Genomic DNA, 17782 nt, shown 5'->3' on the forward strand with positions numbered 1-17782 from the left:
CTTTTAAAATCTGAGTTTGTTGTGCAGTTTTTGCAAAATTTTAGGCCTTAAATTGCAGACTGAGAGGAGTTTTGTGTGGCTGACAATGAACGTGGTATGTATAGTGACTGTTTCCAAATCAGAAGCCCTCTTCCATTCAAATCAGGTTCTGATTTCACTGGGAACTCAGGCTGACTAAATATTTAAAAACTGAACTTCTTATGTCAGTTGTTAGGTTTTTATTTTCACAGTAGTTGAAGCTAATACAACATGGCTCCTAAGTCAAGGACAGAAGCTTCCTAATTTCAAAAGCATTTCTGCAAATCCTCCCTATATATGATTTCATCCTAGGTAGATTGCCTCAGGCTGCCTGGGGGGATCCTGACAGGACAAGATCACGAGCAATTAAACACAGGATGGGCTACTTTAAGGAATTCTTGACTTCTACCTTCCATTAAAGAAAGCATTTCAAAATCATTACTGTCCCAATATTCATCATCTGGTTCTAGGAATGCCTAATTGTACTGGAGCCATTAACAGGGAAGAATGAGTAGGAGATATACATAGTAGGGGGTACAGATATAAATATAGATATGGATAGATAGATATAGATAGATAGATGGATAGATAGATATAGATAGATAGATGGATAGATAGATATAGATAGATAGATAGATAGATAGATAGATAGATAATAGATAGATGATAGAGAAAGAGAGAGATGATAAATGATTGATTGATAGATAGATAGATAGATAGATAATCACAAAGAGACCAATCAACAACCAGGAGCACACAGAACAAAAAGGAGAGCCAGCTGAACAGATTAGAGGCAGGTAAGATAATAAAACAAATTTAATTTACTTTGGTACATGCTGGAAGTTATGAGCTATATCTTAAAGAGATGGATAGGAACTTGAGAAGTACAATAGAAGATTTTAAGGTGGGGGCGCCTGGGTGGCTCAGTCGTTAAGCGTCTGCCTTCGGCTCAGGTCATGATCCCAGGGTCCTGGGATCGAGCCCCGCATCGGGCTCCCTGCTCTACAGGAAGCCTGCTTCTCCCTCTCCCACTCCCCCTGCTTGTGTTCCCTCTCTCTCTGCGTCTCTCCCTGTCAAATAAATAAATAAAATCTTTAAAAAATAAAAAAAAATTAAAAAAGATTTTAAGGTGAAGCAAAGCATAGGTCCCAAGGCATATGATATTATAATATCTACAGGGAAAGTACAAGCAGTTAAGTGTAGAGTGGTTAATACACCAGGTCACGGAGAACCTGGTTTGCTAAGTCTGAACTTCATCCAGTAGGTAACGATAATTCCTTTCAGATTTTTAAGCATAAGCATGACATGAATCAAAGGGATCAAGACTGAAGACTAAGAAATCAAGTAAGGAGTATTATATGAATATATGAAGAGGAAGGACCATATAGGAAAAAACTATATTGTAAAGTAAAATGTGTAGGATTTAGCAGGTATATGGAAATACAGGTAATTCTATGGGAAGAGGGGTGGGGCAGGAAGGGGGGCCACTGCACGATGTAACACCAGTAGAACAATTCCATGGTCAACAGGCCTGACAGATAGACTAGCTTTCAGCCCTGGAAATTTTGACATCCTTCCCCTGCAAGCAGACGTCCTCATGCAAGATCCTGAAACAGAGTCTCAAGCAGATATATGGGCAGTTTGTACCATCAGAGAAAACCTAGGACATTTTATTTTATTTTAATTTTTAAAGATTTTATTTATTTGACAGAGAGAGAGAAAGCACAAGCAGGTGGAGCGGCAGAGGGAGAGGGAGAAGCAGGCCTCCCACTGAGCAGGGAGCCCGAAGCGGGGCTCCATCCCAGGACCCTGGGATCATGACCCGAGCCAAAGGCAGACGCTTAACCGACTGAGCCACCCAGGCGCCCCAAAACCTAGGACATTTTATTCATGGAAACATCAGAGAGTATATAAATGAAGCACATCCTGGGAGCTTCGGCAAAATAAAATGACATAAACCTACTAGGATAATTTGAGTGAGTAGTTACCATAGCCACATCCATACCTGCAGATTATAGGTGAAAATATGTAATCTTTCGGTTTGACGTAGCTTGTTCTTTAGCCAGATCAAATAGCATGAAAGCAAAAGCACTAATATCCACATTCAGCTTTTACTATCGTCAAAATCAGACTAAACACTTTGGACAACTTCAATTCCAATTTCGCCTCACCAATGAAACCCAACATTTGTGCTTCAACTCTTCTGTGAAACCTTTCTACTAACCTTTGGTTACTTTGAGGTAGCTAATTAATTAAAGCCACTTAGGAAATTATTAACTAAGAAAAGGCGTTTTTACGGTCAGGATTATGATGGTTGGAGTGGTACTGGGAATACTAATAATTGAAATATATCAAGCCATTTGCTGTTGCCTTTCAAATATGGTAAAACCCCGTAAATGCAGCCCACAAATATTTGAGCCAATATTTTATAAGATCTCATTTGTGAGAAAAGAATCTTCCGGGGCTGTAAAAAAAAGATCCAACATTTTACGTGGAAGACAGAACTTAAACAACAGAGCTTATTGCATAATCTGAAATCTAGTACTTCTCAGGAAAGTTTTAAAAGATGGACCTCTAGCCTATTTTTCAGCTCTCCTGGGAAGCAGGATAAGCTGATTTTTAAATTTTTTTTAAGATTTTATTTATTTTATTTGAGAGAGAGAGAATGAGAGAGAGCGCACATGAGAGAGGGGAGGGTCAGAGGGAGAAGCAGACTCCCTGCCGAGCAGGGAGCCCGATGCGGGACTCGATCCCGGGACTCCAGGATCATGCCCTGAGCCGAAGGCAGTTGCTTAACCAACTGAGCCACCCAGGCGCCCTGATTTTTAAATTTTTAATTGAGATCTCTGCATCTGTATCATCATATTAAATATCAGTGGCCTGCTCTTGTAGTTCTTATAAAGCCACTTCCTAGAATTAAATAGACAGCTATCCATGTTACAGCTGTAAGATCGGCTCTCTAATAGGAAAGGAAACAACTCACAAAGGGTGAGATCAAATCCCTTTAATGCGCTATCAACTTGTTGGGAGGAGATCTATTCCAAGCGTAAACACAGCCCTCCAGAGATAGTCTTTCTATGACACTCTTTAAATGTCTCATAGGTGTTCAACATGGCTGTAAACTTGTGAACCCAGAAAGGATTTAGGGGTATTTATAAGTGCATCCCCATATCGGGCAGCACACACATCTAATGCAGGCACAGTCATTGCACAGCTGTTGCTATAAAAGCCACCCGTATGGCATCATAGTTCCCAAATAAATAAAGGTTTTTAAAATTTACAACTAAAAAAAAAAAACAACAACTACAAAATGGATTATAGTGACTCTGCAAAATCAATAGCTAATCAGGTTAACACGAAGAGGTTTGAGAACTGAATGGCATGCTGTTTTGTGCTGTTGAATTTTTTAGTTAGATGTGTATTTTATTATCTTTACTTAAGAACCCTACATAATAAACTTATTGCTCGATAGTATACATTCTTCATAACACTGATATTTTTAAAAAACATTCCAGTTTTGAATGTGCTGGTTGGCATCCTTTGTTAGGCCTTGGGGACTAGCCATTTCACAACTTCGCAAGCAGGCATTTAACTTCTCATACTTAAATAAAAGCAAATCTGTATTTATGTAGCAATTTATGGTCTTGAAGAAGTATTTAAAGACAGAATTTCTTAATAAATTATAGTGTAGCAAATAAATGGGGAGTTGGCCAGTTAAGTAAAATATATAATAAATCCTTTTAATACAGTGAATCCTTTGGTAAACTGAAAGAAAGATCCTTTAATGTACATGCTTTGTAAATTAAGACTTAGTGTACGAGATTTTTTAAACTGAGGCAGATTTATATACTTTATTGCAAAGAAAGAAGCAATTCTAATTACAGGAGTTAGGACTTTGGTGAGATTTCTCAATCTTTTTAATGCTGAGTAGGTGACTTTAAAAAAAATCACTTCTATGATAACTGACCAGATTATTGTCTACATTCCTCCCCATTTGTTATCTCAAATATCCATGTATCAGGAATCATTTTTGGCTATAAACAACAGAACCCATTCCATCCAAGATATACAGTAACAGGGTATATTGAAGGTTATGAGGTCAGTAGTAAAATATCAGGAAAGCCTGGAGATATCTGCTTTGCAGACTACACAGCCAGGAAGAATAGTCCCATTAGTTATAGAATGTTCTGGTAAAGGTTCCATTGTCACCAACACAGCCCTGGTATTTGTACTGCCCACCTAGAGCATGGAACTATACCCCCAGAACATGGGTATGTGTAAATGTGTGCATGTGTGTGTTACTTCTAAAAGCTCATTGTCTCTCCATTATTCTCTCATGAATTAATTGTCTGTGTGTGACCTCGTCATGTCATCCTCTCCTGAACTAGGTTCCCAAGTGGTTTCTCCCCAGCCTGCATTTTCGCTCTAATGGAAAGTAGGAAGCGTTTCTGTCTTCTGCCTCAGACGGATATATCACAAAGTGAGAGATTTTAGGAGGGGTATTCAGAAGGTGCTGATAAACAAGACAAATGCTCACTGTAGTCTCTGCCTAGCATCAATATATCTCCCTAAACTGCCAAACATTGACAACCACCACCACAAATATTTATATTAACATAATGAACCTATTTTTTAAAAAATGAAAATGCACTCGCTCTTTCCCCAAGTCCAGAGCCAATTGACCTCAGTTGTCTGCAACAATAGATGAGATTGAGAAGTCAACCATCACCATTAGGGATAGCAAAATTAAATGGTTAAAATAGCAAAAGAATCATAGAAACAGAGGTAAATTCATTAACACAAAATTCCTAAACATTTAACAATTAGCTCCTATGAGCAAAGATTTTTCTTTGCTACTAGAACATTGAATATTCCACAGTGATGTGAGTCAAATAGGGGATGCTGCCATGATCTGTCACCACACACACTTTATTTAATATCTCATTGAGGAGGCACTGGTTTGGCTGGGAAAAGACTATGGATGAAATTGGTCATTCATGCATATCTGATTATCAAGAGCCTCTTCTATAATGGAGGGTATTTGCTGGATATTCAAATATTCTCATACTACATAATCTGAAAGAATACCCACGTATTTTTTTCCCAGATCTTCTTTTCACTAACACTCCTGTCTGTTCACTCAAAGCTCCTGGGTTACCCAGCCAAAGCATTAGCATCTCCCCGTGAATCATTGCAAATGCATACCTCAAGTATCTGTTCTTCTAGACAAAATGAACATGAGGCATATTGTTCATTCAGCTCTATACTGGGAAGATTTCCCTTCCCCCAAGTCTTAAGAATCTCCTCAAAGTGGGGCTACGATGCTGCAACAGTCCACTTTCAGCTATTGCCAACATAGTGTCAATGAAACTACTTTGAACGTTTGCCTTCTTCAGTCAAAGGTAGCTGGCACAGGATGATGAGGGAGTGCTAAGAACGTAGAACCACCTGCTAATGGAATTTACTTTTTGCCATGTTTAAGCATATATCTAGTTTGCAAGGGAAAGTACCAGTTTATCCCAATTGTTCCAAGACAATAGAATAACAGCTACTCCCTGAACTGCTTGTCTTCTCAGCATGATGGCATCAGTGTAGGAGAATACATAATGTCCCATGAAATGGTGAGAAAATCAGAGTGCCTGAAGACAATATTTTCTTCATGAATCTAAAGAGTTAACATGGCCCTGAGACAAGATGAGGAAAATGTACTGCTCTCCCTGTAAGGTAAAAGAGAACTGCTTCTGTTATTCTCTTCATATTGGAATAGATAAAAATCAAGAGCTATACAGTAGATGCCACCAACTGTCTTAATTTGTTCCGATAAAGAGAGAACATCTGAAACAGCAGCTGAAAATTAGCAGCAGAATAAGCTGATGAAATCATGTCACATTTTTCAAGACCAATATGTCTTCTGAACGCCCAAACAGGTAGGTTAAATGAAGTTTGCATTGATTAATATTGGCTTAAAGTCAGTGTCCAAGGCACTGGACACTCCATGAATGAAAGCAAGTTTGGGGAAAGTTAGGTGGAGATTTCAGGAAAGTCTTATGATTATCACAGAACCTTTCCTCAAGTATACCATGCCTCCCCCTCTCCTTTTTTTTTTTTTCCTTCAGAGTATCTGTTTTTGTCGACTAACTTAGTTCTTGGAATTGAAGAATTTCCATGACTCTCCATCATGGTGACCCAAGACAAGGTCCTTTTTAACAGATTTAGAATCTGTAGTTATTTGTCTCTTTGCTTGGCTTTGGTTTTCCAGCTCAAGTAAGATTTTAGTAGGCTACCTATCTCTTTCAATCCCAGTGACCCCAAAACAAATTAGGCACCCCAAATATGCTCACAGAGTGTATGATTGTGATTATGACTCTACCTTTGCTGCTAGTAACGGAAACCATGACCACGTCTGCCCCTCGTCTGCCCCTCTAGGATCCATCATTCCCACTGAAATCACAGAGCCCATTTCAATTCTGCCCCTACCACACAGGCAAGTTATTTATTCTCTCTGTTAAAATCATTGGTATTTTCAGCAGTTGTTACGTTTCGCTTGCTGTTTCCATAATACCTTACGGTTACCATAAGGAAAGTGAGTTAAAACATGCTAAGTATTTAAAACAGTACCTGGCAAAAAGTAAGTGCTCGATGTCAGCTATTATTGTTATTTTTTTTTCCTTTGAATTACTTTTCTTTTTTTACGAAATGGTTTAAAATATGACTGTGTACCATACCCTAAATGAACTGACTGCAGAGATAGGTTCTATCCATCTTGTTTGGTTCAACATAACTTTTTTCCTATGAAATAAAAATGTTTTTTCTCTGTCCACATCGACGTTACTCTGTGTGCGTGGTAGAAGTCCTGGAGTACCCGCAAGTCCTTGTGTTGCCAATTTACTTGATATTTACATGTCGGGTCAGAGTAAACAACCCAATTCTTCCAGAATTCACTGGTAATTATTTCTGTTTTTCACTAAGGTAAGTAGTTCTAAGAGATTCACAAGACATGTCATAAAGCACAGTGGCTTTGCAGAGACCAGACTTCAAATCCTCGTTCTTCCACTTACCAGTTGTTGTTCATTCAGCGAGTTGCTTAAACTCTTTCAACTTTATCATGTGAGGACTGAATTTTATCATATGTAAATGCTCAGCAAAGAACTACTCAAACAATGGTAACTTAACACTATTAACATCAACACAAAATCATTTTTGTTATTTATTACATATACAGGTATCACGAATGCCCTTTAAAACAAATTATAAACAATTGAATAAAGGGAAGGTGAAACCAACAGCTTTAGAGTATTACATTGGGTGGCTTTACATCACAAATAAAAGTGTCTTAGTCCACAGCAGTAATTGATGTTCTTTATTCACAAAGGGAGAAAACAACATATTTCGCTCACACCTCACTAGGTCTGAGTTATGGAGGCATTCATTATTTTAATAGTACCTCCCACCCCTCACTACCATCCATAAAGTGTTTTCTCACCTTGCACCCTTGACAATGTGAAAAGTGCAAATACAGCTTCTGAATACAACACAGCAATTAGGATAATGATCTTTCCATGTACAGGGCATTGGACTGCTCCTCACACTATCCCCTTTCAGTTGGCGAGGAAGGTTTGCCATAGGGTGCAATTTAAAAAAGCTCTTTCCTGTGAAAGCTACAGAAAGAAATTGTTGAAAAGTACCACTAGAAATTGAGCTTGCATCTGTTTTACCAAAGATGTTAAATTCTCTCAGCAGTTTTTTGAATTCTATTCCAAAGTAATATTAAACCATTTAAGACAACACTGCATAATTCAAAAGAAAAGAATAGATATGCTTCAGCAAGGAAACTTTTATAATACTGTGGTTTGATGTAATAGAAGTCAGCATTATCTGGATCTTTCTAATCATAATTTTGGTCACTAAAGCACCAGGGACTCCAGCAGGTGCACCAGGACTATATTCTGACTCAGTTACACAGTGCATTAGAAGTAGTGGTTTACAGCATCTATTAGACTTGTCATTACCCTTGTGCCATATTGATTGACCAAAGTGGTGGGGGAAACCCTCTCTCCTAAGGAGGAGAAAACGAAAAAGCAAATTCAGTGGAATGCATAATAGGGGCTCCTTGGGAGAATACCTTAGGTTTCAGTTCATTTCTTCATAAGATGAACACTCCCACCAAAAGCGTCAGAGTAAACATCATGCCTCATTACTCCTTTCCACTGTTCCTACAGCATGCATACAGGTATAATGCTGATTAATGGAAAGAAATTACAATATTCAGTGACTCTGAATAAGCAGTGGAGGAAGCAAACATTTACTAGACTCCATGAATGAAAAAACTCTCTACTAAAGCTTATGTGGGAGGATAAAGGTTCCAGCTACCCTGGTAAAGGACAGAGTCCCCTTTCCTACGAATAGCTGGGCTTGATGTGTGGTGCTGGGAACTACTCAACCCCATACATCGCTCTGCAAGACAAAGCAAATAAATGAGAGTTGAGAAAGTAAGCGCTTCAGAAACGTACCATTGCGTGGGCATTTGATAAACTCAAAAAGCATATATGGGAGATAAATGTACAGACTCTCATGGTTTGTAACTAAAAAGGGCTTTGATTTTACAAATAATTTTCCTCTAGAAACCAGACTCGCAGTATTTCTGACAAAATAATTCCCTAATATAATCAGTCTTGGTCTTCCAGCCAGGCTTTGCCAAAAATAATAGTACTTATTATACATTAAATAATAGTAATTATTATTATTGTAGATCCAATAATTAGGTAAATTTGCATGTGGATATTTTTCCATAGCCTGAGTCTCAGGATAACAAAGAAGCAGAACACCAATGTTGGCTTTCATAACTGCAAGAAGAGTGGAACGTGTCACTTTTTAATAGATACAGAAATGTTAAGGGCAATTTAGATCCATGATCTCTAAACCAGACTAATCTTCAGAGTTATTTACGGAGCTTTTTCACCGTTCCACTTCCCAGGCTAGGCACATTGTTACAGGCTGAATTATGTCTTCCCAAAATTCATATGCCCTAATCTGCAGTACCTCAGAATGTGACTGTATTTGGAGATAGGGCCTTTAACGAAGTAGTTAAGGAGAAATAAGATCATTAAGGTGAGCCTTAAAGCAATATGGCTGGTGTCCTTATGAGAGATTAGGACATAGGCAGGTACAGAGGAAAGTTCATGTGAGAACAGAGAAAGAAGACAACCATCTGAAAGCCAAAGAGAGAGGCTTCCTTTGAAGGAATCAACCCTGCTAACACCTTGATCTCAGACTTCTAGCTTCCCGAATCATGAGAAAATTGATTTCTGTTTCTCAAGTAACCCAGCCTGTGGCACATTGTTAGGGCAGCCCTCGCAGACTAATATGCCCACTAAATCACAAGCTCTAGGTATTAGCTGAAAAATTTTCTCTTTAAAAATATCTCCAGGTTTATATATACAAAGGACATGAAAATAGGATATCAAAGAGATATCTGCACTTCCACATTTATTGCAATGTTATTCACAATAGCCAAGATATGAAAACAAACAAGTGTCTGCCAAAGACGAATGGATAAAAAAGATGTGGTATATATAGATACAGTGGGATATTGTTCAATCATGAAAAAGAAAGGAAATCCTACCATTTGCAACAACATAATTGGAATTTGGAGGCATTATGCTAGGTGAAATAAGTCAGAGAAATACAAACACTGTATGATATCACCTCTATGTGGAATCTAAAAATGTTGAATTCATAGAAACAGAGAGTAAAATGGTAGATGCCAGGGTCTGAGCAGCTCGGGGAAATGGAAAGATATTGGTCAAAGGGTATAAACCTCCTGTCAGAAGATAAACAAGTTCAGGGGCATCTAATGACCAGCATTGTGATTACGGTTAACAGTAGTGCATTATATACTTGAAAGTTGTTCAGAAAGTAGATCTTAAGTGTTCTCACCACAAAAAAATAAATGGTAATTATATGACAAGATGGAAGTGTTAGCTAATGCTATGGTAATCATTTTGCAATATCTAAGTGTATCAAATTGACATATTGTACACATTAAACTTACACAATGTTGTATGTCAATTATATCTCAATGAAGCTAAGGAAAAAGGTGATTTTGATGATTGGTCAGATCTAGATCAACCTCACCATTCAGAAGTTAAATCCAGTTATTTATTCTTTCATTTTTGCTTTGTTTCATTTTGTTTTGTTCTGTTTTGTCTTTAGAGAAAACAATTATGGAGCATCAGCTCTGTGCTAGGAATAGTTCCAGACACTGGGGATACAGATGAAATAGACACAATAGTTGCATTTGAAGAGCTCACCATTTAAAGGATACAGACATAAGATGTACAATTAACAAAGAGTAGAGGGTATTAACGGAGTACTGAAAAAGGGCACTTAATGTCTACAGAGGTCAGGAAAAGCTTCTTGAAAGAGATGATGTTTGAGATGTGTATTGAAATAAGGTTACAAATAAAGTAAAACTGGAAGGAAGAGAAAACATGAATGTGAGCACAGAGACAAAGAACAGGATAATCAGGGCAGAGAACCACAGGTTCTTCACAGTTGCATTCCACAGATCTGCCAAGGGAGAATCCAGACTATACTTGAACATGTCCAACAACTTACCCTAATCCAAGCATTAATTTTTCTCCATCCATATTTTCTTACTTACCCTAAAAGTAAAAAAGAAAACAGTCACAAGAAGAAACATAAATAGCTAAATTCATTTAGAGTTCTAGGCTATTTGAATTCCAAACAAGAACCAAATTCTATTAATAGAACCTACAAATATTTTCAGTGGAAGTGGGTCACAGAGAACAAAAATACAATAGAACTCTCTATAATAAGAGTTTTCTATGTCAAGGGCTTAATTTTATTCGAACACTGTTTCTGTCAGAATTCTTTTAGTTAGAATGAGGAAAATCCACTCAAACCAGTTTAAGTGAAAGAGAATTTATTGGGTTCAAAAATTAAAACCAGTTTAATACAGTGGCAGAGTCCACAGTCTCAATGTTTTTGGAACACTACCTCTATCTCACCCACCTCTTAGCTCTTCCACTCTCTGTTGGTTTCATCCTCAGGAATATCCTTCCCTTGTAGCAAAATGGCCATCAGCAGCTCCAGACTTCTATCTTTTTATCCTGGGACCTCTTTCAGATGCTTTCAATAATACCATTAAGAAAGCTCCCAATTACAAAATAAAGAAGGCATGAAGGGCGCCTGGGTGGCTCAGTTGGTTAAGCGACTGCCTTTGGCTCAGGTCATGATCCTGGAGTCCCGGGATCGAGTCTCGCATCAGGCTCCCTGCTCAGCAGGGAGTCTGCTTCTCCCTCTGACCCTCCTCCCTCTCATGCTCTCTGTCTCTCATTCTCTCTCTCTCAAATAAATAAATAAAATCTTTAAAAAAAAAAAAAGAAGAAGAAGGTTTCCAATGGTCGTAAGAATCAGATGCCCAGCCTTTAACCCATCATTGTGGCCAACGGGATGCAGGGCTATTACAGTCCAGGCTTTGAGTGATGTATCTTCACCTAGAACCAGAAGAAGTCATAGCCATCTAAAATACACGAACTAAGAATAAAGAAGAGGCAGTTAGTTCCCCAAAGGAAAATCATATTGCCATTATGAGAAAAAGAAATGCTTGGAAGGCAAAAATATTAGATATTTATTACAAACATAGAAATGGATTAACCTGGCTGAGGGATTAGAGGTAAGGAAACTTCCTTCTTCCCCTCTAAACAAAAATTTCCTTGGGAATTTTCCATAAATACACACTTCAGAAAGTGTTCAAATTAAGGGAAATAAACTCTATGCTACAACTCTTCACCTTTCCACATTATGGTCATCACCATCACCAGTGGCATGTGTGTACAAACTGGCCCAAAAGGCAGAATATTGGCCTGAATATAATCCTGACTATAAATGGGAGGCATTGGCCAACCTACGCTAAGGAGTAGAACAGGAAACCGCAGACAACTATCAGTTTCCCCACTTACGTCCACTTCCGGAGAATAGATCCAAAACATTCTTACTCATGAATTCATAGGCCATCATGATCGGGAAGCAAGTCTCACAAGAAACAAAGGCAAGAAGGACACACTGTTAGCTCATACACATGAAGAACGGAATAATCCAAGGGGAGGTAAAACTTCCCATTGTGTTTTCTCATCTTAGGGTGGAAGAAAACCTCAGAATTATCTCTAGGCAAAGTATGCTTCCTTTTTGATGTCTAATCAAATAAGGACATGTTTATTATACAGAATAAGTTTTTTTCTTGGTCAAGACATTTTTCCAGAGAAAAAATTCAACACTTCATTAAAATTCTTATTTTCCTTGGGCTGCCTGGGTAGCTCAGTTGGTTAAGCATCTGACTCTTGATTTCGGCTCAGGTCGTGATCTCAGGTTTGCAAGATCAAGCCCCACGTTGGGCTCCTCGATGAGTCAGAACCTTCTTAAGATTTTCTCTTTCTCTCAGCTCCTCCCCACTCCCTCTCTTTCTAAAAAAAAAAAAAAAAAAAAAAAAAGAATTAATAAAATAAAATTTAAAAATTCTGGTTTTCCTCACAAAGAACACACAACATTCTCAGTTACTGGTAATAACTTTTATAGCTGGTTCATAACAAATTCTAAAGGAAATCTTACCGAGATTATTCAGTGTTGTCAAAAATCCATCAGGACTTCATCAAAATTTAAAGCTGTTTTTCAAAAGACACTATTGAAATAATAAAAGACAAACCACAGATCATGAGAAAATAATTGCAGAACATATGTATGATAAAGGACTTGAATCTATAATGTGTGTGTGTGTGTATACACATATATCTTTCAGGATTCAATGATAAGAAAAAAAATAATTGAAACCTAGTCAAAATATTTGAACAAGCACCTACTAAAGATGATTTATAGGTGAAAAATAAGCACATAAAAAAGTGTTCTCAACATCATTAGTCATCAGGGAAATACAAGTTGAAACTCCAGTGAGATATATTACATGCACTTTGCACCTACTAAGATGGCTAAAATTAAAAATGGCCTTAGCTAGTGTTGGTGAGAATAAGGAGGACATTGTCACTGCTAGTGACAATATAAAATGGTACGATCATTTTGGAAAACAATTTGGCCATTTCTCTAAACACGCACTGTCGTATGATCCAGCCACTTCACTTTTTCGTTTCATTTTCACTTTCCCGCCCAAGAGAAATGAAAGCATATGTTCCTACAAAGACTCGTACATGAATATTTGCAGCGGCTTTATTGTAATAGCTAAAAACTAGAAGCCGCCCAAAAGCCATCAACAGGTTAATGGATAAATGAAAGTGGTATACCATGTAATTGAATACTACACAGCAATAAAAAAAGGAATAACCTAGTGATACACACTACAACATGGGTGAATCTCAAAATAATTATGCCGAGTAAAAGACAAAAAGGAGTATGTACTGTATTAGTCCATTGATATAAAATTCTAAGAAATGCAAACTAATCGATGGGGACAGAAAGCAGGTCACTGTTGTCTGGAGTTGTGGAAGGGACAGGGAAGAGTCAGGTGGAAGAGATTGCAAACAGTATGAGGAAATTTTTTGGAGTGATGAATTTGTTTATTATCTTGATTTTGGTGATAATTTCACAAGTGCATGTATTTTAGTCCATTTGGGCTGCTATAACAAAACACCATAGACTGGGTAGCTTATAAAACACAAAAATTTATTTCTCACAGTGTTTCAGGCTGGGAAGTCCAAGATCAAGGCACCAGCATGGCCAGATTCCGGTGAGGGCCATCTTCCTGGCGCATAGCCAGTGCTTTCTTGCTGTGTCCTCACGTGTTAGAAGGAACAAGGGATCTCCCTAGAGCCCCCTTTATAAAGGCACTAATTACCTCCCAAAAGCCCCACCTCCTAATACCATCACCTGTGGGGTTAAGATTTCAATATATGAATTCTGGTGGACACAAACATTCAGACCATAGCAGTATGCATATTTCACATTTTATCACATTATGCATTTTAGTATTTTTATTTTCTTCTTCTTTTTATCTTTTCATTACTCAGTGCTCATTATGATAAGAGTACCCTTAATTCCTTTCACCTATTTCAGTCATCCACCCACCCACCTCTGGCAACCACGAGTTTGTTCTCTATATTTAAGAGTCTGGGTTTTTTTTAAAGAATGAAATCTTGCCATTTGCAACGACATGGATGGAGCTAGAGTGTATTATGCTAAGTGAAATAGAGAAAGACAAATACCATACGATTTCACTCATATGTGAAATTTAAGAAACGAAACAGATAAACATATGGGAAGGAGGAAAAAAAGGAAGAAAAAAGGAGAGAGGGAAACAAACCATAAAAGACTCTTAACGATAGAGAACAAACTGAGGGTTGATGGAGGGAAGCAGGTGCGGGATGGGCTACGTGGGTGATGGGTATTAAGGAGGGCATTTGTTGTGATGAGCACTGGGTGTTGTACATAAGGGATGAATCACTGAACTCTAGTCCTAAAACCAATATTGCATTGTATGTTAACTAACTAGAATTTAAATTAAAATTTTTAAAAAGTCTTTTTTTTTTTATCTAAATGTCTAAATATCTACATTGGTGGCCTCTGTGTGAGGGGATTATAAGTGATAATTGTTTTCTTCTTTTTACCGTTATTTTTAAATATTGTCTCCAATAAACAGGTAATATTAAATACATATAACAGTCAAAGTGTGTATGTGTATTTAAAAGGTTTTAGTGTTCATTGGCTGAGCTGCTTTAGGTATTTCTACCCAAAGGTAAACATAAACAACAAGAGATCTGGGGGCTCTCTCCAGGCCTATAATTTTATAACGTATCTCAAATCTGGCTGCACATGAGAATGACATGTGTTGTTTTTAAAGAATACCGGTGCCTGGGCCCCATTCAAAGAACTCCTGATATAGTTGGTCTTAAGTAGAGCCCAAGCATGAGTTTTATTTGTTTTGGGGTTTTTGTCCAGGGTGGGTTTGTTTCCTCTTTTCTTCTTCTTCTTCTTCTTCTTCTCTCCAACTGAATCTAATTTGAAGTCAGGCTGAAAAAACAATGTTCTATATGTATGGATCACCTATTATTCACCAAGCACTGCACCTTGCTAGAGTGAAATACACATGAAGATTCACTGACTTGAGAGAATGGTGGAGAATGTGAGGAGAGAGAGAGGAAAAACAAAACAACATCATCATGAACCTTCCTGCTAAAAGGAATCATAATGCTATTAGCAGAGATTCTATACATATAAAAAGCTGATTCAAGGTCCCTCCTGTTCATCTGCTGGAAATTTATTCAGGTCAATTCAGAAAATATAACAAATATTTTGACTTGCTGAGAGTTTAGCTCCAGGCACAGGGGAAGTATTGCCTCTACTAAACTCTACGTTGAACCTGCAGTTTGGCCAATCTTCTTTTCTGATGTCCTCAGACCGACAGGCTGGAAATTACTCTGTGGACCAGGATAATTGATGCTTATTTTCAAGAGGAAGTAGAGATGCAGCCGTACAATGAGGGGAGAGGGAGGAAGCCTGAAATCACCGGGCTCCTCTAGGTTGCCTCCTAGTTCCACCTTAACCCCCAATGAATTTTAGAAAAGTCATGGCAACTCCATATAGAGAGGCACTTTGAGCCCTAAGCACTGGCTGAGGGCGAAGAAATTAGATCATGGATAAGGGAAGAGAAGGAAGTAGGAATTTCCCTTCCCTTCCCAATGGACTAATTTTTTCCCCTTTCCATTTCTCCTACTAGTTTATAGAAGATAAGCTGGAAATGATAAACTTTATAAATTTGGCACATAATTAAGTATAGCAAGCCAGAATAGGGACTGAACAAGGGGAATTATGAAAGTCATGTAACGACTGATGACATATTGAGGCTCTCCTCTGGGGAGAAGGTAAGCCTTTCTTCAATTCCAAAAAGAATTATTCCTTTATATTAGGTTCCTTCACACATGTAGCATGCTGCCGGCTCCCACTGCTATGGGGAAGGTCAAGTCTGGGGGAAAAGAGTGCATATACACGTTCGATGGCCCCAGGGGTCGCTGTAGCACACTGCCAGTTGATTGACTTCCCACCACTCCAGCAGCTTTACAGTCTTATCTCCCTGTTCACAGGAAGTTGGAAAATTAAGTCTACAGTTCCCAAGTTGCCTGTAGCTAGGCTCATCGTTTGACTACATTCCACTAACAGACTCACTAACGAGACTTTGATAGAAGAGACAAGATTGTGAGCAGGGGCTGCACAAATCTGGCACTCATGGTCAAGAAGGCCCCAAGATTTTCTTTTCTTTAAGATTTTATTTATTTATCTGAGGGAGAGAGAGGGATTTTATTTATTTATCTGAGGGAGAGAGAGGGAAAGAGAGAGGGAAAGAGGGAGGGAAAGAGGGAGGGGGAGAGGGGGAAGCAGGCTCCCTACTGAGCAAGGAGCCCGACGTGGGGCTCAATCCCAGGACCCTGAGATCATGACCTAAGCCACCCAGGTGGCCCTGGCCCTAAGATTTTTATCAGCAGCTCTAGAGGAGGTTTTGGTGAGTAGCTGTGGAATAACAGAAGGTTGTAGTAAGGCTTTGTGATTTCTTTGGGAATCGTGCCAATATGTGTTTGGGCATTTCTTCTACTTGTATCATTTCTGTCTGTGTAATACTGCCTTGATTCAACGCACACCCAGAAATTCTCTGAGCCAACTAACGCTCTGTGATAAATCCCTTTGCATGTAAACACAAATGAATTTGACTCTAAGAACGCTGACTAATACAAGAAGATAGTGATGTAAATACAGCTGAGACTCTGATAGAATCAAACTGTTTATATAGCATTTACATTAACTTGTTAGAACAAGACTATGTTTATATCACCTATATAGCATATAATATGTAAATTACATTTATATTAAATTTAAGCAAGTCGGAATGTTCTCTTGACCTAGAATAATGGGAGGAGGGGGTTGGAGTTTTTTAAAAATTCTTTAACTAAGGCTGTATCATTTACTGAAGGCTTACACACAAGATGAAATGAGGAAAGCAACCAGCAGACAGAAGCTGGGCAAATACCACATCTTAGTTCTTCACAAATTAAAATTATGAACTTTCTATAGTATAAGAGCACAATCTGAGACATCTTCGAAGAACTGTCTTGAGGACAGAGGGGAGAAGGATCTCACAACAATCAGATGGGGAAGGTGAAACATCTTGTTACACAGAGGAGAGAAGAAAATGAACTTCCAAGTCCTTAAGTTGGCAAATGTCAAAAAAGCTATTTAAAAACAATACTAACAGCATCAATTTGAAAGAGGTCACAGTATGTGTAAAATATTGAAGATCCATAAACGGATTACAGTATCTTTTCATTTGAATAAAACATTGTATCCCTCTGTTAATTGCAATTTAAAATTGTAGAATATGTGGCATAAGGTTCTGTTGATTATGGAGGCTGCTTTCTTCTTCAGAATCTCTGGATCAATAAGACAGAGATGAGAGCCAAATATTGTATGTTTACACAGATGTGTAGTTGATTAGTAACTGTGTCTAAACAATGACATACCATGTTTTAGCCTCTGCCTTGTTCTTTTCAGTATTGTCAACACTGACAAGAAAGTAGGTTAAAATAAACAAGTAGGACAACATCAAACTAAAATGCTTCTTCACAGCAAAGGAAACCATGAACAAAATGGAAAGGCGACCTACAGAATGGGAAAAAAAAATTGCAAATCAAAAAAAGGACTAATACCCAAACTATATAAGAAACTCATATAACTCAAAAGGAAAATAAGA

This window comes from Mirounga leonina, unplaced genomic scaffold (assembly GCF_011800145.1).
Source record: "Mirounga leonina isolate KUSES-001 unplaced genomic scaffold, KU_Mleo_1.0 Mir_173, whole genome shotgun sequence".
Taxonomy (NCBI): Eukaryota; Metazoa; Chordata; class Mammalia; order Carnivora; family Phocidae; genus Mirounga; species Mirounga leonina.